The sequence below is a fragment of the Marmota marmota genome, unplaced genomic scaffold (assembly GCF_001458135.2).
Source record: "Marmota marmota marmota unplaced genomic scaffold, marMar, whole genome shotgun sequence".
NCBI classification, from domain to species: Eukaryota; Metazoa; Chordata; class Mammalia; order Rodentia; family Sciuridae; genus Marmota; species Marmota marmota.
In genome coordinates, this window is record NW_025999999.1 from 1,708,362 (window position 1) to 1,733,229 (window position 24,868).

The 24,868-nt window shown below is 41.7% G+C and overlaps 2 long non-coding RNA genes across 2 annotated transcripts in view; one reads left to right on the forward strand and one right to left on the reverse strand.

Annotated features, from left to right (window-relative positions):
• The window catches only part of LOC125617960, a 78,061-nt gene extending 69,023 nt beyond the window's left edge, over positions 1–9,038 (reverse strand). Inside the window, exon 1 of the long non-coding RNA XR_007349090.1 lies at positions 8,875–9,038. This is a non-coding gene — a long non-coding RNA (uncharacterized LOC125617960). The remainder of the gene's footprint in view (positions 1–8,874) is intronic.
• Positions 9,039–22,514: 13,476 nt separating this feature from the next.
• The window catches only part of LOC125617962, a 31,640-nt gene continuing 29,286 nt past the window's right edge, over positions 22,515–24,868 (forward strand). The window contains exon 1 of the long non-coding RNA XR_007349092.1: positions 22,515–22,648. This is a non-coding gene — a long non-coding RNA (uncharacterized LOC125617962). The remainder of the gene's footprint in view (positions 22,649–24,868) is intronic.

Genomic DNA, 24,868 nt, shown 5'->3' on the forward strand with positions numbered 1-24,868 from the left:
AAGACCAGCTCAATAATTTTTAAATCAAGGAAAATTGAACACAGAGAAAGTGAGAAGATCCTAAAAATTACCCATTAATGATGAAAAATCTGAATGGCATCCAAAATTTTTACATCAATATGGAACTTAGAAGACAATAGAACAGTGCCTTCAAAATTCTAAGAGAAAATGTATTTTCAACTCAAAATTCTAGATGAGTCAAACCAACAATCAAGTACAAATGTAGAATAAGAACATTTCAAATGTGGCAATCTGGAATGAAGGACTTCCACAGACCCTTTCTCAGAAACTCCTGGGAAAATAAATCAACAAAGAGGAAACTGAGAATCCCATCCAGAGCTAGGCAAGGAAATTCCCAGCAAGAGTCATGCCACATGGGCTTGGGTTGTGGCTCAGTGGTAGAGCACTTGCCTAGCATGTGTGAGGCACCGGGTTCAATCCTCAGCACCACATATAAATTAAAAAAAAAAAAAAGAGTCATGTCACAGGCCTAGAGGCCAATAAACAGGAACAGGAGAGGGCTGGAGCCTCTAGGAGGGAAGTCTAAGGAGCGGGCAGGGGGCAGGAAATTAACAAAATGAAAATAAATATATGTTATAAAACAGAGATGTTTTAAAATACTGTCAGAGACTCAGGGTATTAATAATCAGTATTAATAAAACTAATTTGGAAAAATGAAGCCATTATTAACTCAAAATACACAGATCTATAATCTCAGTAACTGTGGAGTCTGAGGAGGATCACAAGTTTGAGGCCAGCCTCAGCAATTTAGCAAGGCCCTAAGTAACTTAGTGAAACCCTAATTCAAAATAATTGTTTTTAAATGAAAGGGCTGGGGATGTAGCTCAGTGGTAAAGAACCCCTGGATTAAATTTCCAGCACCAAAAAAAAAAAAAAAAGCATCATTATAGTATACCATATGGCTCAGCCATTGACACTATTTGCATGGTCAAAATAATGTACGTATGGAATATCAATGTAACCGAAAACTGTGATGTGACCATACTGAAAGGATGAAGAGAAAGGAAGGGAAGTAAGTGTATGTGGTGGGGGTGGGGGGGTGTGAGTGGGGGTGGGGGGATGTAAGTGCCTGTGTTTGCATGGTGGGGGGTGGTCTTGTAAATATGATAGTAAAACAGGAGAAACAGCTAAAAGGGTTGATGGGCTAATGGCCCCTCAAAGATGTCCATATCCCAAGCCCCAAACCTAGGAACATGGTTAGTTATGTGACAAAGGAGAATTAAGTTTGCAGATAGAGTTAAAGTTGCTAATCACTGATCTTAAAATAGGAATGCAGGGCTGCAGATGTAGCTCAAGGCAGAGCACTCGCATAGCATATGAAAGGCCCTGGTTCAACCCCCAGTCTCACCGACACACAGAGTCTTTATTAAAATAGGGAGATCATCCTAGATTATTCAAAGTCTTTAAAAATGGAAGAGGCAACAAATCTTACTATTATATATAATTAATAAAATAAAAGTGGGAGCGGGGAGGGAGTCAGATGAAGATATGACTATGGAAGAAGCTCAGAGTGGTGCAATTAGAGAACTTCACCAGCCTTCCCTGGAGTTGAAGATAGAAGAAGATGGCCCTGACCTAAGAATGCAGGCAGCCTCTAAGACATGGCACACATCAGGAAACAGAGTTCCCAAAAGGAAACGCAGCCCTGCTCATACCTTGAGTTTAGCCCAATGAGACCCTTTCCAGACTCCTAATCAACAGAGCTATAATATAAATCTAGGTTGCTTCAAGTTACTAAGTTGGTGGTGCTTTTTTCCGACAGCAATAGAAAATCACATTCAGTGACTGGGGAACAGGTCTCCAAGAAAAGGCCGCCGTACCCAGCCTGTCTTCTTTGCAAGCCTTTACATTTTTCTTATAGTGGTATTTGACTTTTAAAATAATGTAGGTAGGTAGATTGATCAATCTTTGAGATAAGTTGAAATTCAAAAAGGAATGGAAATATTCTCTCTTCTCCAAGATCTCACAATATGAGGGAAGAAACAGGCAGAAAGGTGAACTAAGTAGGAAATGTTCAACAATAAAGCAGCTTAAGTATTTTTATACTAACTAGATAGACAAAGACTAGCACAAAAAAAGTTGAATATAAAACTCACATGGATTTTTAATATAAAAACTGGAGACTTCTAGGTGTCTCCTTCTTACAAGGCCCACTTTAGATCCTAAACTGCTTGCTGATTGCTGAACATTAAGACTCAATCTTCTCCGTAATTAATCAGAGTCAGAAGAAATTTATGAGGCTGTACAACATATATCAAAACATTTGGAATTTCATGCCAGCAACCTGTTGGTGGCTGCCCACCCTCCCAAGGTAGGCACAAGATATCCCTTGGATCCTACCCAAATAATTTTTAAGATGACAAACATTCATTTCCAAAAGGGACAGTGTCCTGATATAGCCCGGGGAAATGAAGAAAATCCATCATGGTAAATTCTTCCTTGCTCTCTTGGCTATGCCTGCCAGCCTCACGGACAGCACCAGCAGTACCCACACCCCTTATAGGACAGCCCTTGTTAAAGAAGATATTAAAGACACTCCTTCCATGGAAGAAAGTCAAGAAACAGAGCACATCTCTTGGGAGAGGGTGTCCCTTGTGGTTTACAATACAAGGGTGGAAACTCTTTCTATTGTTATAGCTGTTTTTGTTTTAAAAACAAGAACCACATGACAGAGACCTGGGATTTTTTTTTTTTTTTTCTACAAAGAGCCACTACTGACCACAGAAGAGGAGAGGGGGGAAAAAATCAATGGAAGGCCACACAGGAATAAAAAGCAATTTAATTGGGTTTGGTTTGTTTGTTTTGTGTGTAAAACACATCCACATTCAAGAAGTCTGAACTGGTTTTAAATTAAGAACAGAGAACATGAAATTTTAATGACACAATAAATATATTAAAGCACAGTACAAAGCTATCCTATTGATAGAAAAAGGGAGGATAAGGGAGGAGGGCAAGGAGAAAGATACAACAGGAGAGAAAAATAAATGGATAAAGGAGGGAAACCAGAAAAGAAGGACGGGGCAGCCAAATCCAGGGCCACGCAACATGCTGTCCACACACAAACGCAGGAGCAGCTAAAGGATCCACAGAGACATTTCCGAAGGCCCAAGGAGCCGGCGGAAGGAAGTTACATTGCTCCTGGCCAGCTGCTAGCTTGGAAGGTAGACTTCAAAGTATCATCACCTTTGATTCCTGCCTTTGAACAGTTAATGCTCTGGTTAGCCACTGTTCACAGATCTTTAATTGCTCACTGAAACATCCTGAGGCTTAGCTCAGGTCACAGGACAGAGCTCCCCCAGATGAGCTACCATTCAGTAAACCAGTCTCTCTTCAGAAAAGGGGATACATGAAATGCTCTCTCATAAAACATGACAATTGTATAAACATACAATGAAATTTACAGGAGAAAATCATGGAAAATATCTTAGTTTTGTATTATTAAAAAAAACAAAAAAAAACTGGGACCTCAGCAGAACATTTGCCAGCATCACCACCAGCTCACCTGATTCCCCACATGTTCAAGTTCCATGGGCCCCAGGGGAGCTAAAGCCTTGACACTAAGCAGGCTCCACCATTCTACAATCCCATCTCAACAGGAGAGTTCTCAAGGGGACTCTCCAAGTTAGGCTCAATCAAGGCTGGCCTCTCTGTCCCCCCTCAATCCACACCCTCCCTTGTCTAAGCCAAGCTGCTCCTTTCCTCACTGCAAGGGCACAGAAATGCTCTGCTCTTCCAAGGCTGGCAGTGCCTTCCCTTTCAAGCTCCATTCCTTTCTCCTCCTCCCAGCTTGGCTCCTGGGTCTTTTCCTTGCCAATGAACTTGTCCACAACCTCCTACCTTCTCTTGTCTGTTTCTCCTCCAGCCTCCCCCTTCTTCCTGGGTTCCTACTTCCTCCTCACTTTTCCCCCTCCCCTTCGTAGACTCCTCTCTCTCAGAGGAGGAGAGGGATTAACAGATATATCTAGAATAGGGGACCAAGAACCTACACCCCTGGGTTCCTACTCCAGATCTGTATCTCGCCAGCTGAGTGACTTTAGACCAATAGCCAAGCCTTCCAATTTCTCAAAGTCCTTAGAGGGGGGCTAAATGGATCAATCACAGAGGTCTCTTCCAACTCCCATATCCTTAATGTCTGAATGTTTGTTCACCTGTGCAATCAGAAATAAAATAGTGAATTCAACATACATGGGCATGTTTTGTGTGCTGACTTCACTTCCTTTGGATACATACCCAGAAATGGTACAGCTGATCGTATGGGAGAGAATGAATTAAACACATTCCCTTTCCTAACACTCCCATTTACAGTAGCCTCCAAAAGTAAATAAATAAATACCTAACAACAAACCCAACTAAGTAGACGAAAAACCTCTACAATAAAAATAACAACACAGGGGCTGGAGTTGTGGCTCAGTGGCAGAGCACTTGCCTAGCATGTGTGCAGCACTGGGTTTGATCCTTGGCACTACGTATAAATAAATGAATAAAAAAGGTTCATCAATATCTAAAAATAAAAATAAGAAAAAAAAGAAAAGAACAACACAAAAAGAAAGAAATTGAAGACAGGGCCAGAAGGAGGAAAGATTTCCCAAATTCAGGGATGGGGAAAGTTAATATAGTTGAGATGGCTATTCTACCTAAAGTGATCTACAGATTAAATGCAACCCCCACTAAAATACCAATGACTTTCCTCACAGAACTAGAAGAAACAATCCTAAAATTCATATGGAAATACAAAAGACCCTGAACAGCCAAAGCTATCCTGAGCATGAAGAGAAGTGCTGGAGGCACAATACTTGATTTCAAAGCGTACTACAGAGCCATAGTAACAAGAACCTGGTATTGGCATAAAAACACACTTGCAGACCAATGGAAGAGAACAGAGGACCCAGAAATAAATCCACGTATCTACAGTTGGTTCTCAACAAAGATCACAATAACATACATTGAAGGAAAGCCTCTTAAACAAAGGGTGCTGAGAAAACTGAATATCCATATGCAAAAGATTGAAACTAAACCTCTATCTCCCTTGTATAAAAGTCAACTCAAAATGGATCAAAGACCTTAATGTAAGACCTGAAACTTTGAAACTACTAGAAGAAAACATAGGGGAAACATACCAAGATATTGTCAGAAGCAATGATTTCCCGAATAGGACCCTAATAGCTTAGGTAATAAAAGCAAGAATTGACAAACAGGATTACATTAAATTAAAAAGCTTCTGCACTGTAAAGGAAACAATCAACAGTGAAAAGACAACCCACAGGATGGGAGAAAATCTTTGCTACTTACTCATCTGACAGAGGAATAATATCCAGAATATATGATAAACTCAAAGAACAAAAGAACAAATAATCCAATAAAAAAAAAAAGTTTGAATAGACATTTCCCAAAAGAAGTACAAATGGCCAATAAATACATGGAAAAATGCTCAAATCAGGAAAATGCAAATCAAAAATTACTTCAGGATTCTACCTTACCTCAATTAGAATGGCTATTACCAAAAAAAAAAAAAATTAAAAAAACAGCAAATGCTGGTGAGGATATGGAAGAAAAACAACCCTTGCACACTATTGGTGAGAATGTAAATTAGTACAGACATGATGGAAAATAGTATAGGGATTCCTCAAAAAATTAAAAATATAACTACCATTCAATCAGCTGTACCATTTCTGGGTATATATCCAAAGGAAATGAAGTCAGCACACAAAGCATGCCCATATTTATTGCAGCATTGCTCCCCATAACTAAGATATGGAATCAGCTTAGGTGCTCACTGACAGATGAATGAATAAAGAAAATATGGTATGCATAACAATGGAGTGTTACTTAGCCATAAAGATGAAGGAAGTTATGTCATCCATTTGAAAACAAATGGATAAAGAACATTATGTTAAGCAAAATAAGTAAGACACAGAATTAAAAGTATCCCATGTTAAAAAAAAAAAAAAAATCCAAAAGCAAAGAGGGACTATTAGGAAAAGGGAAGGGGATAGGGGGAAGGGGAGAGAGGGGAGGGTAGAAGAGAGGGTGGACATGATCAAGAGACAATATTGTGTGCATGGAAATGTCACAGTGAAATCTACTAATTTGTACAATTAATATATGTTAACAAATTTTTAAAAAGGAAAGAAACTCCCTTTCCTTCACAATCTGTTATCCTACCTTCACCTTCCCCAGACAATCTCCCATGCTGAGGTCTATGACTCTGGGCCGTTCTGGCTCTGAATTATTTACATACAGTAAACCTCACAACTCACACTAAGCAAGGAAAAGGTGAATCTGAATCCAACAGTGGCCTGTGTCCTAGAATGCTTCTTCCAAGCCATTGCTCAATACTGTGAATTTAGCATCGGGTTAGCAAAAAAGAAGGAATCTAAAAATGCCATCACAAACTGTACTTGTGAATCTAAGGAGAGTAATGCTATCAGGAACCCTGGAAAATTGTTTGTTCTAAAGTCCTCTACTTAATCAACAAGGACACTGATCTAGGAAGCAGAAACTACTAGCCCAAAGTCCAAAGAAGATGGGTGGCCAAGACCAAAGCCAACTGTCCTACCTCTGGTCCAGAGCTCCACCAGCTTTTTGAGACCATCCATTCCTTTTTCCCACAGGCAGGTTAAATCCTAAATTACTAATGAGTGCCCTCTACAGCAAATCTACTTCCACATCCAGGGAAGGGTCCAGAGCTAAGTTGGGATGACCAAATGATTACCAACTCTACACAATAGAAGCTTTCTTTCCTGTGCCTGCCTTTTCATTCTCTGCAAAGAAAACCCAGACTCTGCTATCTGTATTGAACTCTATTTTGGAGAGGAGAAAGAGGAGAGAGCTGAACAGTTCTTTGTTCTGCAAGAAACATTTGTTCATCCTTTCCCAAACTCCAACCCACACCCAATATTAGCAAGCTCTTTTAAAAGTTTACATACACTCTCCAACTGCCACAAATGAAAGCAGGTAAGAGGAGGATGGGTGTTGTATGGAAGATGACAATGCCCTCCCACATCTTCACCCCACTAGGGAGAGAGCACTTCATTTCAGTCATTCTAATTCCCTGGTGGGAAATCACCAGAACCAGTTATCACAGGGTCCTTCAGCTGAGTAAAGTGCTCTCCGGAAAACTAACCTTTTCCTAAGCATCTACTCCAACAGTGCCCAGGGCAGAGAAGACAACAGACCAGCTATTCCTTCCTTTCCCCTCAAGCCAAGAAGGAGACCTCAGGGCTCAGCTGGCAAGGAGCTATTTAAGGCAGCATCAAGAGGGTGGGGCAGATAAATGCTGTTAGCATCCTCCTACTTCACCCCTCCCCCTCACAGCACACACACTCACAGTCATCTACCTTATGAGTCTCTATAGTCTGAAGCTATGTAGTCTCCAAACATATACCTTATGTTTTCTATTATTAATGATGCCATCCCCCTCTGCTGTCCACCCCACTTTTAATCTACCACCCCCTTCAATCACCACCAAGCTTCCTTTCCAGCCACAGAATTGAATCTAAATAGAGCCCAAAACACAAGGAGAGTGGAGACAGACAAGACATTCCTAGTCTTCACCTAAAAAAAAGGGGAAAAAAAGGCACTCAGGGATGGGGTAGGGAGATGGAGTCAGAGGCCAGATATGCTAGAAAGGTTCCATGAGTCTCTAAATGAACCTCCCTCCTACTGACAGTGAAATCAATTGGAGCAATTTCAGCGGGTCGGCCATATGACAACAGGAGCATCCCAGCACTCAGTGTTTAACACAAAAATCCAAAGCCTTAGCCAGAACATGCTGGGAAAACCGAGGGACTGGATAAAATGAGCCACGCTCAGTTGGATCCCTTCTGCTTTTATGTAGCCGTGTAATAGCATAATAAATTCTGTCTGCTCGAAGAAAGCGTGCACTGGTGAATTTCAAAGCCATCTTACGACAGCGGAGGCACGGGGATGCAGAATTCGACAGTACATTCCCCCATGAAAGGAACATAATGACTTTATGCCTCTTTTCCATTCTGTCTTGAATGTCACTACCGCTCATCAAGGAAGCCAGGTCTGAAAGAAGCAAGGTGGGAATGCCCCGGGAATTCAGAGAAAGGGATTGCTTCGCGTCCTTCTCAGTGATGAGATGCCTAGCAAGATGCTGTCAGCCACTCCGGGAGATGAAGGAGCATGGGAGGGATGGGCAGGCACGGAGTCCCCGCACGCGCACACTCGCGCATACACGCATACACACACACACACACACACACACACACACACACACCGACCGCCGGTTCAGGCGGGCTCGGGCCAGACGCCTTTTCCTTGCGCCCCTCAGGCCGTCCTCTGCTCCAGGGGATGCTGATGAATGAACACACCTGAGATGCCTCCATCCTGCCGCTCGCTCCCTCCTCCTTCCTCTGGCTGCTGCAGAGGAGCCCTTCGGTAGTTTCACTTTGCAACACAAACCCACCGGGGCTTTCAAGTCTCCTCCACCCACCCATGTTGCAGCCCAGCCCGAGGCGGGAGGACATTCTCTTCTGGCAGTGGCCATGATCGCACTTCCCCCTACCCACCAAAAAAAAGAAGAAAGAAACCTGGAATGCCCCAGGTCCCCTGCATGCTAGGGAACTTTCCGTAAAGGACTGGAGATCTACCGAGCAAGCATGACAGACCGTTTGGTCGCAGGGGATCACAGCAGTCCCCGTGACCAGGGGAGGATGTTCTGGAGGAGGGGGATCCCCCAAGTCCCTCCAACAGCTGGCCCTTTAAAAAGCACCTCCTTGGAGCGCGAAACAAAGGCGCCGCCCGTGGGGGCCGGGCAGGCGCACACCCCCTTCTCCGCCGCCCCGGAGCGGGCGATCGCGGCCCGGCTGGCCAGCGGCGCAGGCTTACCTTGCGGGTCGCCGGCGGGCGGGCGGCTCGCGTCCTGCCCCACTCACACTACACGCTGCAGTTGGCCCGGCTCTGTTTTTCTGGGACTCGGCGCTGACTTCACCGACATTCCGCGGCTGGCCAATGGGCTGCGGCGCCCTGCCCCTCATTAGCATGCCTCTGGAACCGTCCACTCTGGCAGCGCCCAGGGGGCGTGGCCTGGCCCGGCCGTGACAGGAAGGGGCGTGTGCGCCAATGGGAGGCGAGGTAGCGCCCGCCGCCCCGCCCGCGGCATTGTGAGCCCTGCGCGGTCCCGCGGGTCCCCGCTGATAAGGCGCGCGCTCGCTCGCACCGAGTAACCCTTTCAGTCCGGAGCCAACTTTGGGTCCTTCCAGTCTTTCAAAGGGATCGCCCTCAGGGAGCTGGAGGAAACTTAGTCATAAAATAACAGCTAATGTGTTTTGACTACATATAAATTATTTTACCCCTAGACTCCAGTTTGCTCATCTGTAAAATGGTACAGTAGTTCCGATTTTAAAGAATGAAGATTAATATAGTTTAAGGATGTAAAGCATTTACATTAGGTCCTCCACATCGTGCTCCATCAATGTTTGTTGCTATTATTATTACACTTTGTACCAGCCAAGGTACTTAATTTTTCCTAGATATTTTCTCATTTGATCATTATAACCTTATATGAGAAGTCCCATTACTAATCCCTATTTTCAAAGCAGAAAAACTAAAGAATGTTTAAATGTCTTGCCACGGGTCATATAGCAAGCAATATAATCAGGATTTGAACTTGGGCTCTGAGCTTTCCTATATTCACATATAGCCCTGGGGTGACTGGTAAGGTCTCTATCCTTAGGAAGCTTCCATTTTAGTGAGGAAGAGGGACAAAAGAAAGAGATCATCTGCAATGTGAAAGCAGAGTGAATAAAATAAAACACGGTGGTGTGCAAGTGGAGGGAAGGTCACTCTGAGTATTAGGCTATGTTCGGAACTAATCACTGTGCTTGGCATCCATTGACCTTCTCCATTTCCCTTCAGAATTATAGAAAAGGAAAACAGAGAGGGGAACCAGAGAAGAAAAACTGATTGCTCAAGGTCACAGAGCCAACAAGTAGCTGGTCTGGAACTTGCTTCCTCCATGCTAAACTTTCCACATCCCTGGAAGTCCCTTTAAGTAGGGCAGTCACCCCTCAGGCTGCCTTTGACAAGACTCTTCAGCTGCAGCATGTTCCCACTAACAGATTGTGTGTGGTGGGGTGACCTGTTGACTTACTGACTGCACAAGCTGAGGGGAAACCCATCTGCAAAAGTTCTTAGATGTCAGGGAACAGTGGACAAGTCTTTGCTGAGCACTTGCTGTCCTCGGGTATGAAAGCAAAAAATGAAAAAGATTAGATGACTCCTAGCTATGTGGGAACTTACTCTAAGCAACCAGACAAGCCAATAGAACCCTGAGCCCCTGCCTCCCCCAACCCATGCATCCTCCTGCTTTGCAAAGAACACTTCCCATTTTCTATTAACTTACAGCACGATTTAAGTGAAACAGTTTTTTCTAGGCTATAAAGTAAAAACGGCAAATATTTATTGGGCACATCTAGTCTACTACGCACTGTACTGTGCTTGTGCTAAGAGATTCACGTGTACTAACTAACACGGCAGAACAACCCCAGGAAGAAATACTATCATTATTGTGAGGTGGAAATAGAATAGAGAGACTAAAAGTCAGCAAATTCAGGGCAACATTGTGTAGAATAGTAAAAGGAAAAAAATAGAAAGAAACAAAAATCTTTTTCAAAAAATCCAAACGTTCAATTACAATGTGTTTGTTAGAGAACTAACAGTATAACTACTTGACAAAATGCCATACAGCCATAAAAAAATGAAAAAGTATATTTGACACTTTTTTTTTTTGAGATGGGGGTCTTACCATGTTGCCCAGGTCAAGCAGGAATTCTTGGGTTCATGTAAGCCTCCTGCCTCAGCCTTTTCAGTATCTGGAATTACAGGCATACACCACCATGCCGGCTATTGACACTTATCAGCACACAAAGATGCTCAAAATAAACTATTGAATGAAAAAGTAGTTTGAAAACTGGTTTCATTCAACCCCATTAGAACTTTTCATATGGACTTGTGAGTAGTTATTTTTGCTTATCTTTATTGTTCTGATTTTTCCCTTTCATAAACATCTATCAAATTGTTTCATGAAAATAAAATGAAATCATTTTAAAATGAAAAATCCAGATTCTATCCGGGGAGATTGAATGTACAATCAAGGCCATCTCTGTAAGTGGGAAGTTATCTCAAGGAATGTGAAGTCCAAAGTCTTCAAGTCATCCCTCTGGTGGTTCCAGGTTGTGTAACTATGACATTTCTCATAGTAAAGCAAAACATTATCATTAGAGTGTTTGAGAAAAATACTGGAAGGAAGGAAAGGAAAGGAAGAGGGGAAAACAGGAAGAAAGAAAATTCCTACTATCCTTCAAGACTCATCCAAAACATCTCTCCCAAGAAGTGTTCAAAAATGGCCTAATAACACTTTAATGCTAAACGCCATTCCGGAATCATCAGGTATAATTACAACAGTTCATTCCTAGCTCCAATCACTCACTGATTCCTCTGGGGAGCAGGCCTCTTGCTATGCACTGGAAATATGATGGTGAGAGCAAGACCAGGTTCCCTACTTTGCACAGGGAAGCATTGAGGAAACGGAGGCCAGGGCTGTTTGTGTGAAGCAGGGTCCGCTCCCTGGTCAGGCAGCCTGTGCTGAGAAAGGGTCCCACACTTGGTTTAATGCCCTGCTCTCCTCATCTTGGAATTCATTTTTTTTAAAAGGGGGTCCTGCATTTTTATTTTCCAGAGGTCCTGTAAACTTTGTAGGCCATCGTAGTGTACAAGTGACAGCCTAGAGTAAAGTGTGGGGGCACTCCACTCTCCATCTCAATCACTTCTCTTTTACCACATGGACTCATTCGTGGTTTCCCCAGGGAAATGGGAGGGCTCCTGCTTCCTGGCCCTACAGCGCTCCATTTCCTCCTTTCTCGTGGAACTTACCATATTTGGCATGAACTCTTGTGTATTTCTGTGTAGTCTTATTCCTCATTCCCTCTCTACTCCAGGTTGTAAATTCTATAAGGTTGTGGCTTGTGTCTGCTCATCTCAAGTGTTTAGTACTGTGCTTTCACACACTAGTAAAACTGTGCTTAAGTGTAATTTAATCTTATTAGAAACTTCTCATTTTCTCTTCATGTGCATCAGATTATTCCCAGCAGTCTTTCCACTGTTAGAGAGAAATAAAAATATGAAGCAGGAGAGTCGTGCACACAAACCAGTATCGTAAACATGCATTAAGCAGCATCCCTCAAGCAGGCCATATGTGTGAGGAATTTGGAGAGGAGGGAGCAGGATTTTGAGGTGGATACCTGAGTCCTCAGCCTTTCCTCCATCTTCAGGGTCATGCAGGTTGGGATGGGGGAAATAAACTAGCCCATCTAGAGATGGCAGCAGTACAGTGGTTGGGGCTGCTGACTCCAGAGGAGCAAGACAGCTGGCAGAATCCTGGCTCCAGTGGCCAGTGGGGAACTCTTGACAAACTTCATTCAGATGCAACATGGGGGAACACAACCCTGCTAAGGTCCACTTGCAAACCATAGATGAGACCATGCAGTGTAAAGTACTTACACACTTTCTGATACATGAGCCCTCAATAAGTGGATACTATTATCATTACAAGGAGGCAACATTGAGAAACATACTTACTTAAAATGCTCCAGTTTTGGTAACTTGTTTCCCCAGTTACCCAACGCTGGACCATAGGTATTTTCAGGGACACCATGCTGCACAACGCCAAGAGAGAAGAAAATTGAATGAGAGAAAGGTTTAGCTGCTATGTAACTAAAAACCCCAGGAATGATTTATACCTAATTTATTTCACAGCATTTTAAAGAAAGTGAAGCAAGTAGTGGAAAGAACAAAACTCCCTGAAAGAACTGATTCTCTTGTATCTTACTGATTACGGAAAAAAAGTTAACCTACACACACATGCCTGAGGGCAAAGAGCTGTTTTGAAATTGGAATGATAAATCCAAGATTTCCAGCTGCTTCAGGAAAGCTTGATGAGATGGGTAGAGAGTAGTCAGGAGATGTCTGTGGGACCAGGTAGAAAACAAGAGGAGCTGTGGGAATCACCATGCTGGGACAAATATAAATCGGTAACCACAAGACTCTGGTTTATCCATCTAAAAATACTTGCTCCTGCCAGTAGTGGTGGTGCACACTTGTAATCCCAGCGACTGTGGAGGCTGAGGCAGGAGGTTTGCAAGTTCAAAGCCAGCCTCAGCTACTTAGCAAGGCTCTAAGCAGCTTAGTGAGACCCCATCTCAAAATAAAAAATAAAAATAGGACTGGAGATGTGCCTCAGAGGTAAAGTACTCCTGGGTTCAATCCCCAGTACCAAAAAAAAAAAAAAAAAACTTGCTCTGACATGTCTGGTATTGTTCCTTAGATGAAATCATGAGTACATAATAGACCCTCCAGGGGAAGGGAATACAGCTCAGTTGGTAGAGTGCTTGCCTCACATGCACAAGGCCCTGGGTTCAATCCCCAGCCCCACAAAAAAATAATAATAATAATAATAATAATCTACCCTCCAATAATTGTATTTCACCAACTGTGCAAGGTTTGGCTTGGAGTTTATTTTATGCTATCAGATAATCAAAATAAAAACATTTAATATGCTAACCTTAGGGGAATTTCGGGAGAAATTAGAAGTACAGAATGTATGGAAAAATCTGCCCTAGGTTGGGGTTTGGGGAAAGGGACAAGGGGAGGGGGCAGTCTGAAAGAAGCTGCTGAGGTCTGCTTTTTCTGACTAACTATTATGGTTTGGATATGAAGTGACCCCCCCACCAAAAAAAAAAAAAAAAAAGCTCATGTGATAGACTAATCAGGGATGTTCAGAAGTGAAATGATTAGATGATGAGACCTGTACCTCATCAGTGGATTAATAATTTGAGCAGATTACTGGGTGGTAACTATAGGAAGGTAGGGCATGACTGGAAGTCACTGGGGACATGTCTTTGGGGATTATATTTTGTCCCTGTTTCTATTGAGCCACATCCTCAGCCCCATTTTGTAGTTTATTTAGAGACAGGGTCTCACTAAGTTGCTTAGTGCCTCGCTTTTTGCTGAGGCTGGCTGTGAACTCACGATCCTCCTGCCTCAGTCTCCTGAGCTGCTGGGATTACAGGCATGAGCTACTATGTGGGTCTCTCTCTTTTCCCTTCCTGGCTGTCATGAATTAAGGGTGGCTTTCCTCTGCCATGCCCTTCCACCATGTCTCACCTTGGGCCCAGAGTAGTGGAGTCTGACTGTGGAATGAGACCTCTAGTACCTTGAGTCTTCTAAATTGTTCTCCCCAGGTATTTTGGTCACAGCGAGGCAAAGCTGAGTGACAGGGGTGTTGTGGGTTAGAAAGTGCTGAGTTTACTTTAGAAGACTTACTACTCTAAAGTAAGTTAGTTAATGAAGTGTTTACTTGAGAAAAACCATTTTTAGAGTTGTTGGATGCAGCTGACAGCTTTAAGAGAGGCATTCTGGATAAGGCTTGAGAGGCAAGGGGAGGAACCCAGGAGAGAGGAATAAAAAGCAAGAGAGAAGGGAGGCACAGGGAAGGGGGGAGAGCACCAGAGAACGTGAGAGAGAGCAAGAGAAGCCATTCTGAATAGACACGGAGAAACACGACTTCCGAAATGGGCAACTAGCCTTACTGAACTAACGTAACCTTAACAAGGTTAAAAAATCAACAACAATGATGTTAAAAGAATAACCGACATTCTGGAAGCACTTGGAAGCTTGTCAGAGGGGGCAGGAAGAGTTCACTGATGGAACTCATTGCAGAGGATCAAACTGATTCACATGGGTGCTCTGGGGAGGTTAATTACACTTCTTCAGCATTTATCAAGGGAAGGGCAGAAGGGGAAATGGCTGGGGCACCCACGGAGTTTCAATCCCTTTGCATTACTTAGCAGGTCTGTCCTGTCTCTGAACTTGCTTGCCCTGTCCCAACTCAGCAGTCTAAAGCTTCAGTTACCTCAACCCACCCGCTTGGATGGCAGTACAGTGACCCTCCCTAGTCACTAGGCTATGTCGCTTAGGGAACTCTCCACCTGCTTCCCCAACTGTCTGAACTGAGTGATTCATCCAGGCACACATAGGCTCTCTCTAAGAGGAGGCCTGAAAAATTCACCAGTTTTCAGGAGTGTGAGGAGCCCCCTTTAAGTTGGCAATTGTAACAGTGCTTGCATGACCCACCTGTTTATCTGGCTCTGTCTATAAGAAGGAAATAATCTTGGCCAGGAGAGCATGTTGTATAGCCAAGGGAATAAGGGCAACTGTATTCTGTACAAGGGACAACTGGACAAAGATACCTATTTCTATCTCCTCCCCTATGCCAAAAGAACCAAGGACTTCATTTGACCTTGAAGTGGAAGTAGAGCATGACTAGAGAGCAAGCTAGAACTAGGCCCCAGAAACTGTTTCAACCCAGCTGCCATCTCTAGAGAAGGGTTATCCATGATGAATCCTTCATCAGCAGGAGAGAAATGATCCCTGATAGGTCAGTGGTGGCCCCTTTGCTTGGACTCAGTGTGATCCCTGATCCATACATTAAACAATGTTGATCCAAACTGGTATTCAAACCCCAGGCTTTGGGTGGCTGCTGGGTGGATGAGGCCCACTCTTTGGTTCCAGAGGACACTGTATCTGGATTAGGGTTTCGAACACCCAAAATGTTCATGGAAGGTGGGAAGCAGAGCCAGACAGGTAGTCCTGGGGTTGTAGAAAGAGAATCTCAAGCCATTCATTAGCCATTCGGCTTCAGATTCTCTACTCGGAGCTGCATAACCAAAAAAATGTGTAAAGTCCCATCTTCATGATGCTCAGTGTTGTAGGAAAGATATAAATACATATTCAGTCACAAGATAACATGGTAGACACACCCGTCAATAATCCAAGAGTTTCATAATGTTGTTCAACCCCATTACCTCTCATTCCAGAACATTTTCATCACCACAAAAAGAAGATACTTCTTGTCTATAGAATGCCTATTCTGAGCTTCTCAAATAAATGCTATCATATACAGCTTTTGTGTCTGCCTCCTTTCATTTATCATAATTTTTTAAAATATTTTTTTTAGTTGTAGATGGACACCATACCTTTATTTAATTATTTTTATGTGATGCTGAGGATCAAATCCAGTGCCTCACACATGCCAGGCGAGTGCTCTACCACTGAGCCACAACCCCAGCCCCTAGCATGATGTTTTAATGGGGAATGTGTCAGTACATTTCTTCTTTTATGGCTGAATGATATTCCATCATATGGAGGACTACAATTTATTTATCCATTCATCCCTTGGTTATTGCCACTATTGGGTTATTATAAACAATACTGCTAGAAACCTTTACATACCAATTGTTTTTTCGATTATTTTTTTAGTTGTAGATGGACAAATACCTTTATTTTGTTTATTTATTTTTATGTGGTGCTGAGGATCAAAACTCAGCACCTCACACGCGTGAAACAAGTGCTCTACTGCTGAGCCACAACCCCAGCCCTTCACGTATCACTTTTTAATGAACATATGTTTTCAGTTCTCTTGGGTACTTACCTCAGAGTAGAATTGCTGGGTCATATGGTTACTCTATGTTTAACTTTTTAAGGAACTGCCAAATTGTTTTCCAAAGCAGCTGCACCACTTGATATTGATGCCAGGGACATATGAGGGTTGCAATTTCTCCACATCCTCCCAAATACTTGTTACTGTCCATCATTTTTATTATAGCCATCTTAGTGGGGATGAAGGGGTATCTCATTATGCTTTTGATTTGTGTTTCCCTAATGACAAATGATGTTAGGGCATCTTTTTATGTCCTTATTGGTCATTCATACATCTTCCTTGGAGAAATGTCTATTCACATATTTTGACTTTTTAAATTGGATTATTTGTCTTTTCATTGTTGTGTTGGATGAGTCTCAGTGAAGGGTATTTATCAGGGACTGGGGGTAGAGGGAATGAGTAGAGGGGTATTGATAAGAGAAACCTTCCTGGAGGAGATAATATCTGACCTAAGGCCAGGATGGCTTGGAAAAGCAGATTAGTTATTCCTTTATGCAACAACTACTTACCTGATTTTCATTCTTTCTGGCCTTGGGATTGGTAAATATTGATCCAATCCTTGCTCTGGAGGAAAGAATTAATTACATCAGTTTATCCATAGGTAAACTGGGGTGGCTTCACCCTGAGTCTTCTTTATTAGTTTATGCCTTGGGTCTCAGCTTGTACCCTCAGTTTTCTGGTTACCCTTGGATTTAACCTGATGCTCTGCTGAGTAAATCTGTGTGGTTGTTCATCCCTAGTAGTTGCCCTGGAACTAGCTGACTGGCTAGGCCTCCAGGTTCTGCAAGATACTCTATCCAGGATCAGACATGGTGTTTCCAGATCCCTTCCCCACTTTCCTGAGCTAAACTGTTCATTCCAATCAGGTCTCCCAAGGACTGAGTTGGCTTCCAAACACAGAGGGCATCAGTGGCCCTCCCAGGCAACACCAAGACAGTAGAAAAGACCTGCATTGATAGTCTACACCAGTATATTACAATTTTTTTACAAGTAGGTTATGAAACAGCATGTATTTCATGGTTTTATTTTTAAGATAATTCTGCATGGAGAGAAATTTGGCAAGTAGAAATAAAATTTAATAGAGATGTCAAATATTTTCTTTTTACTTATCAATAATTCGTAAAATTTTCATGATTATATCTTGCTAGTATATTGAAGGGAAAATAAACTTAGTACCAAAAAAAAAATGACAGAATTTTAAAAACATCACTCTTGTCTTTTGTTTTATAAATGTAAATTTATAATATGATGCTTTTGATATTTGTGGTCTTGGAAAGTTCATAGTCATGTTAGTTGCAATTACATCACCTGGTACAGAGGGTGGTTTATAAACATAGGTTATTTATTTACAAAACAGATAATCCTCCCTTCTTCCACACATTGGCCAGCCAGGCCTCTCAGTCTTAGCCACCAAATCTTGGCATTTACCAGCCTCTGGGAGTGTGAAGCTGGGTGAGGGAGTTCTCTTGTCCTAGCCTACAGAAGCTTAGACAAGAATTGCCACAGAAGCATCAAAACAATAGAATGTGATGTTGTGGGCATCCCAGGGGGAAATGATGTTAGATTGAAATGCATTTTGGCATCATTGATTTTCCCTGCTGATTGAGCCCTGTTTATCTCATTTGGCAGATCAGCCTCAAAGTGCATGAACTATTTGTGCCTCATTAGTTTCTAATAGATTGATTCTGCTAGGATTGCGAATTGGCCATCTTGAATTGCAGCCTGCAGAAGCCAGTTCTGGCTCAGCCTCAGGGGCACAGGAACAGAACCACAGCAACCCCTGCAGCCACCACCATGGGAGAGAGATGGGAGAGCTGTCGTCCTAAGGCTACAAGGACAATAGTGCCTTAAATCTTTTCTGGAACCAAGCAGGATAAAATATGGACTTGTAACGAAGCAAAGGAGGGTCATCTCTGCTCTCTTTTCTTTCTCCGTCATGTATTCCTGATATCTTTCTCCTCTTTTCCCCAGTCTTTCTTTCACTTTCTCACCTTAGCCCTCTCTTCAACAGTAAGAAAAATAAAGAGAATATCTCTATTGTTTTATTTTTGGTACCAGGGATTGAACCCAGGAGCACTTAACCACTGAGTCACATCCCCAGGCCATTCCCCCTACCCTTAAAATTTTTTTTTTTTAAATTTTGAAACAAGGTCTCACTAAGTTGCTTAGGGCCTCCTGCAGTTGCTGAGGCTGGCTTTGAACTCACAGTCCTCCTGCCTCAGCCTCCCAAGTCACTGGGTAAAGAGAACATTTTTAAAATAAAAAAATAAGCAAAGTTGAAGACTACTATATAAAACAGTGAATGCTTAATCATTTGCAATGTAATGAACATAAAGAAAGCAGAATATAAAACTGAAAATAATATAATGACATTGATTTAGAAAAAGCATAAAAAGAAAGATTTGTTCTCAGAGGAGGACATACAATCAATCAACAAGTACGTGAAAAAATGCTCACCATCTCTAGCAGTCAGAGAAATGCAAATCAAAACCACCCTAAGATACCATCTCACTCCAGTAAGATTGGCAGCCATTATGAAGTCAAACAACAACAAGTGCTGGCGAGGATGTGGGGAAAAGGGTACACTTGTACATTGCTGGTGGGACTGCAAATTGGTGCGGCCAATTTAGAAAGCAATATGGAGATTCCTGGGAAAGCTGGGAATGGAACCACCCTTTGACCCAGCTATTGCCCTTCTCGGACTATTCCCTGAAGACCTTAAAAGAGCGTACTACAGGGATACTGCTACATCGATGTTCATAGCAGCACAATTCACAATAGCTAGACTGTGGAACCAACCCAGATGCCCTTCAATAGATGAATGGATAAAAAAAATGTGGCATTTATACACAATGGAGTATTACTCTGCACTAAAAAATGACAAAATCATGGAATTTGCAGGGAAATGGATGGCACTAGAGCAGATTATGCTAAGTGAAGCTAGCCAATCCCTAAAACACAAATGCCAAATGTCATCTTTGATATAAGGAGAGCAACTAAGAACAGAATAGGGAGGAAGAGCATGAGAAGAAGATCACCATTAAACAGGGTCGAGAGGGGGGAGGGAAAGAGAGAGAAAAGGGAAATTGCATTGTAAAGGAAGGAGACCCTCATTGTTATACAAAATTACATATAAGAGGAAGTGAGGGGAAAGGGGGAAAAAACAAGAGAGAGAAATGAATTACAGTAGATGGGGTAGAGAGAGAAGATGGGAGGAGAGGGGAGGGGAGGGGAGGGGGGATAGTAGAGGATAGGAAGGGCAGCAGAATACAACAGACACTAGTATGGCAGTATGTAAAAAAGTGGATGTGGAACCGATGTGAATCTGCAATATGTATACGGGGTAAAAATGGGACTTCATAATCTGCTTGAATCAAATGTATGAAATATGATATGTCAAGAGGTTTGTAATGTTTTGAACAACTAATAATAAAAAAATTATCAAAAATAAAAAAATAAAGGCTTTAAAAGAATAAAAAAGAGAAAGATTTAAGGAAAAAAGCAAGCTAAAGGCAGATAGCAATAGCTTTGGGTGATGGAGATATGGATGATATTAATTTTTTTCTTTAAACATTTCTGTTATTTTCAAAATTGGCTAAAATGATTAAAAGCATACTTATCATCAGATTTTTATTTTTCTTTCAGTACTGAGATTGAACCTAGGGCCTGGCACATGCTCAACAAGTGCTCTAACACAGAGTTACATCCCCAGTCTTTTAAATTTTATTTTGAGACAGGATCTTGCTAAGTTACGGAGACTAACCTCAAACTTATGATCCTCCGGCCTCAGCCTCCCAAGTAGCTGGAATTACAGACAAGCACCACTGTACCAGCTCCTCAGAAAATGTTAATATAAACCTATAAAGTATTAAAATAGTATATGTACAAGTCATAAAAGGAATCCATCCCTTTCTTTAAGCAAAGTGTATTAGCTTCTGCCAGTTAAAATAACAGAAATCTAACTTGTGCTAATTCAAATTTAAAAAGGGAAATGTATTCACTTGGCCAATAAAATGCCAAGGATAAACCTGTTTCTATCATCATTGGATGCAGGTACCCAAGAACCATCTTCAGGTCTCTCTCTTCTCACCTTTGACTACTTTTCTCTAGGTGTCGGCCACTTCCTCGTCTACTGCAGCCCAGACCACCTTTATCACCTGAAGGGGAACGTAGTGGTCCCAGATCCACACCTTGCCACTTCTGAGAACCCAGAGCTTCAGTAAGATGAAAACTGGGAAAAGACTTCAACTAGGCTGGTCGGGATTATTGAGACCATGATCAGTCATTCATGGAATATGTGACTAGGGGAGTGGCTGACCTGGGTCATGAGTCAGTCACGGTGGGGAGTGGAGATGAAGGAGGGAAGGGATGAAGCACAAAATCACCCAAGCAAAAAAGTTCCTAAGACACAGCAGTTTCCCTGCAGAGTCACATGATCTAGTTAAAAAGTTGGTGAGCACAGAAAAGGTTAAAAAATAAGTCAATACAAGGGATAAACAATAAGTTCACCCCAATAAAATAAAAAATGGCACAATGCAGAAACATAATTAATTACCAAACAATAGCATAGACAGGAAATCCTGGACCAGAGAAATTCAGGGCCAGAGTGATCTGAGGAAATTTCATAGAAGAGAAGAGAATGGGAGCTGTGTCCAGAAAGATGGTAAGGTCTGGAGAACAGATAGAGATGGGAATATCAGTCCAAACTAAGGGAATGGCCTGGGCATAGTCATTGTGAGGATCAAGTGCAAGATGTATGAGAACAGAAAAAAAATGTGAGTAGTTTTAATCACAGGCTAGATATGTTAATTGGGGTTAGACTGCAGTGGCCTTGAAAGCTGATATGGTTTTGAATTTTAAGGGTAGCCTAGAAGAGTCACCAAATGTGTCTAAATAGGGAGTGGCACATAAGGACAACCTGTCTGGTGACAGTAGCAGGAGGAACTGGAGCTCAGAAAGATTAGGCAAAGCACCCAGTTGAAAGGTCACTGCAATAGTTCAAGTTTGACATAATAAGAGCTAGAGCTAGGAAGGTGATCAGGAAGAATAGAAAGGAAGAGCCATTTGATTATCAACTCATTCATTCAGTCAACAAATATCTGTCAATCACTGAGAACAAGCACTGTGCTAGATCTGGGCACCAGATTCACAGGGGAAGGAGTGGCAAGACTTGCCTTCTGCTGGAACACAAGTTCTGAGGCAGAAAGGGACCAAAGATGACCTCTAGATGACCAGTGATGTTTCCATTAAAAGAAATAGGGAATCCAGAGGAAGATCTAGTTTGGGTAGGTAAGATCACATAATTCTGAATTTAGTTTGATGGTACAGTAGGACAGGCAGATGGAACTGTCTAGCAGTCAGGGGCAGATGGAGGACTTGAATGGGGAAGGAAGATTGAGGCAGAAGGTGAGGATGTGGGCACCTTTGCAAGGAGAGTCTTCAAAACCATGGGAGCCTTAGGACTTGAGCAAGCCTTCCCAAGCTTTAGTCCAAGCTCATGCAGGGACAGAAATGAAGATCTCTTTGCCTGAGTGCTTGGCGTAAAGGGCAACATAAACCATGCAGCCCAGCAACTCAGGAGGCTGAGGTAGGAGGATCACAGCTTGAGGTCAGTCTGAGCAACTCAGCAAGACCCTGTCTCAAAAAAAAATAATAAATAATAATAATAATAAATAAACCCATACAATCCTGCTGCCTCTTTCCTGTGATTTCTGACACAATGGTCCCATTAGCAACACACAAGCTGAGATGATTTTGCTGAGATGATTTTTCAGAATTTGATAGTTTAAACACTCCCATCCCACTCCCGTTTTGCCTCCGACTTGAATGGGTGCTCTTCCCTTCCTCTGAGCTAGGAAAGGGTGTACTGCAGCCAGATGGTAAAATGTGGACAGAAATAAACCCTGCTCACGTGTAGCAAGAATATTTATATCCAATCCCATAATATCACTGCGGCATAATTATAGTCAATCTTGTAATTGCATTGTGGGTATCATGCACCAAACCCAATCCAATGTGTTGCAGAGACCAATGAGAGAGGGCAACTGGGACAGGGAGCTGTAGGGCCAGTTGCTGCCCCTGCTTAATCCCCAAGGTGGAAACAGGGTGAGTTTATTTACAGATTATCCAGGGGTTCTGCCAATGGAGGCAGGCAAGGAGGTGATAATTTCACAGATTATGCAGCTGTAACTTCTGTTTCAATAGTATTGCATGCTTTTATTCATACTTTTAAAATTATAAAATCAATGCTTACTCATTGCACAAGATGTAAGAAATATGAAAAATAATTCATAAGCCCACATGTATATTTTTATATTTTTGTTATAGTATTTTACTTCGTATGTACCTATGTTTTGTATCATACTATAAACAATGTTCTATATCTTGTTTATTTCACTTAACCTTGTGAGTACTTCTTTGTATTGTTAAGATATATTCCCAAACATTATTTTAGAACTTTTTATTGTGGAATACTCATATAATGGAATGCTATATAGCAGTTTAAATGAGCTTCATGAATCAACATGAATAGTTGTTAATGTAAGATTAATAAAAAGATAATTTGCAGAGTTGGATGTATAATTCAATTTGTTTGGGAACTTAAAATACATAAGAATATTATATATGTGTGTGAATTTTTATATATAATGGATAGAAGGAATTTTCCCTGGGGAAGGAGGAAAAAGGTTGAAATTAAGGTGGAGTATACATGGGCTTTAATTGTTCTGTAATTTGTTATTTGTTTTAAAAAATGATCTAATACAAATCACAAATGGTAACTCACACTTGTAATCCCAGCAATTTGGGAGGCTGAGGCAGAAGGATCATAGTCTGAGGCTAATCTCAGCAGTTTAATGAGACCCTGTCTTAAAATTGAAAAAGGGTTGGGGGTAGGGTTCAGTGGTAGAAGGCTTCTGGGTTCAATTCCCAGTGCCACAAAAATGAAATAAAAATGATCTAAAACAAATATAGCAAAGTCTGAAGACTTATTAAATCTGATAAAAAAGAATGGGTTTATTATATTCTGTTTTTCTGCATAGTTAAAACATTATAGAATATATTAGTATTTTTCCAGTTTTCAGAAAAGTAGAGCAGTGTACAGAGAGCTTCTTCTCAACCCCCTCCCATGCTGTTTCCTCTCTCATTAACATCTTGCATTCCTGTGGTAAATTTGTTACATTGATGAGCCAGTATTGATACACTAACTAAAGTCCATAGTTTTCATTAGTCGCTCTCTCTGTTTCATACACTCTATGGGTTTTGACAAGTGTAAAATGACATGCATCCACCATAACTGTGTCTTACACAATAGTTTCACTGCCCTAAAAATCCTCGTGCTCCGCCTATTCATCCCTTCCTCCACCCAAACACACATGGCAACTGCTTATCTTTGTCCTCTATACTCTTGCCTTTTCTAGAATGTCATGATAGTTGGAATCATACAGTGTGTAACCATTTCAGATATGCTTCTGAATACCATTTTTAAATAAGAAAGTTAAAGCCAACTATAATGAAAAAGCAAAAAATCAGTTATTTATTTTGAAATAATCACTATTAACCATGCAAATAAATTATCTCTTTTTTGCACATAAATGGGATCATAGTATGAAAAACATTATGCTATCTTGTTTTCTCCTTCACAACATAGTATGAAACCCACATGATCCCAGAATCTGGTTTTTTTTTTTCAATATTTTTTAGTTGTTGAAGGACCTTTATTTTATTTGCTCATATATATGTGGTGCTAGGAATCGAACCCACGAATGAGGCAAGTGCTCTACCACTGAGCTACAATTCAAAGCCCAGATTCTTTTTTTAAGGTAAGCAAGGATGTTTCATGGCATGAAATAATGAATTAGTGAATTAACAAACACCTTACAGTTGGACATTAAGGTTGTTTCACCTGAGGCAGGAATTATTTCTAGATTTGAAGATCTCCTTTTGAACTAGAAAAGGACTTTGATGTTTCTAGAAAATTGAGAATATAGGCTGTAAGGAATAGCCTTCCCCATCTGTGTCGCCTGGACAACATGATTGGCATTACCTGAGTTCCCTGCAGTAGAGGACATCATTTACTGTACACCATTCCCTTGCCTTGCTCATTACCAAGTAGAAGCTGGTACTTGATGAACATGAATTGAATGGATCTGAAGTACCTTGAACATAAGTTACTTTGGAATTATTGCTAAAAAAAATTCCAGATGGAGGCTGAGGATATAGTTCAGTTGGTAGAGTGGTTGCCTCACATGCACAAGGCCCTGGGTTTGATCCCCAGCACCACGGCGGGGGGGGGGGGGGGTGGGGAAAATTTCCCAATATCATGCT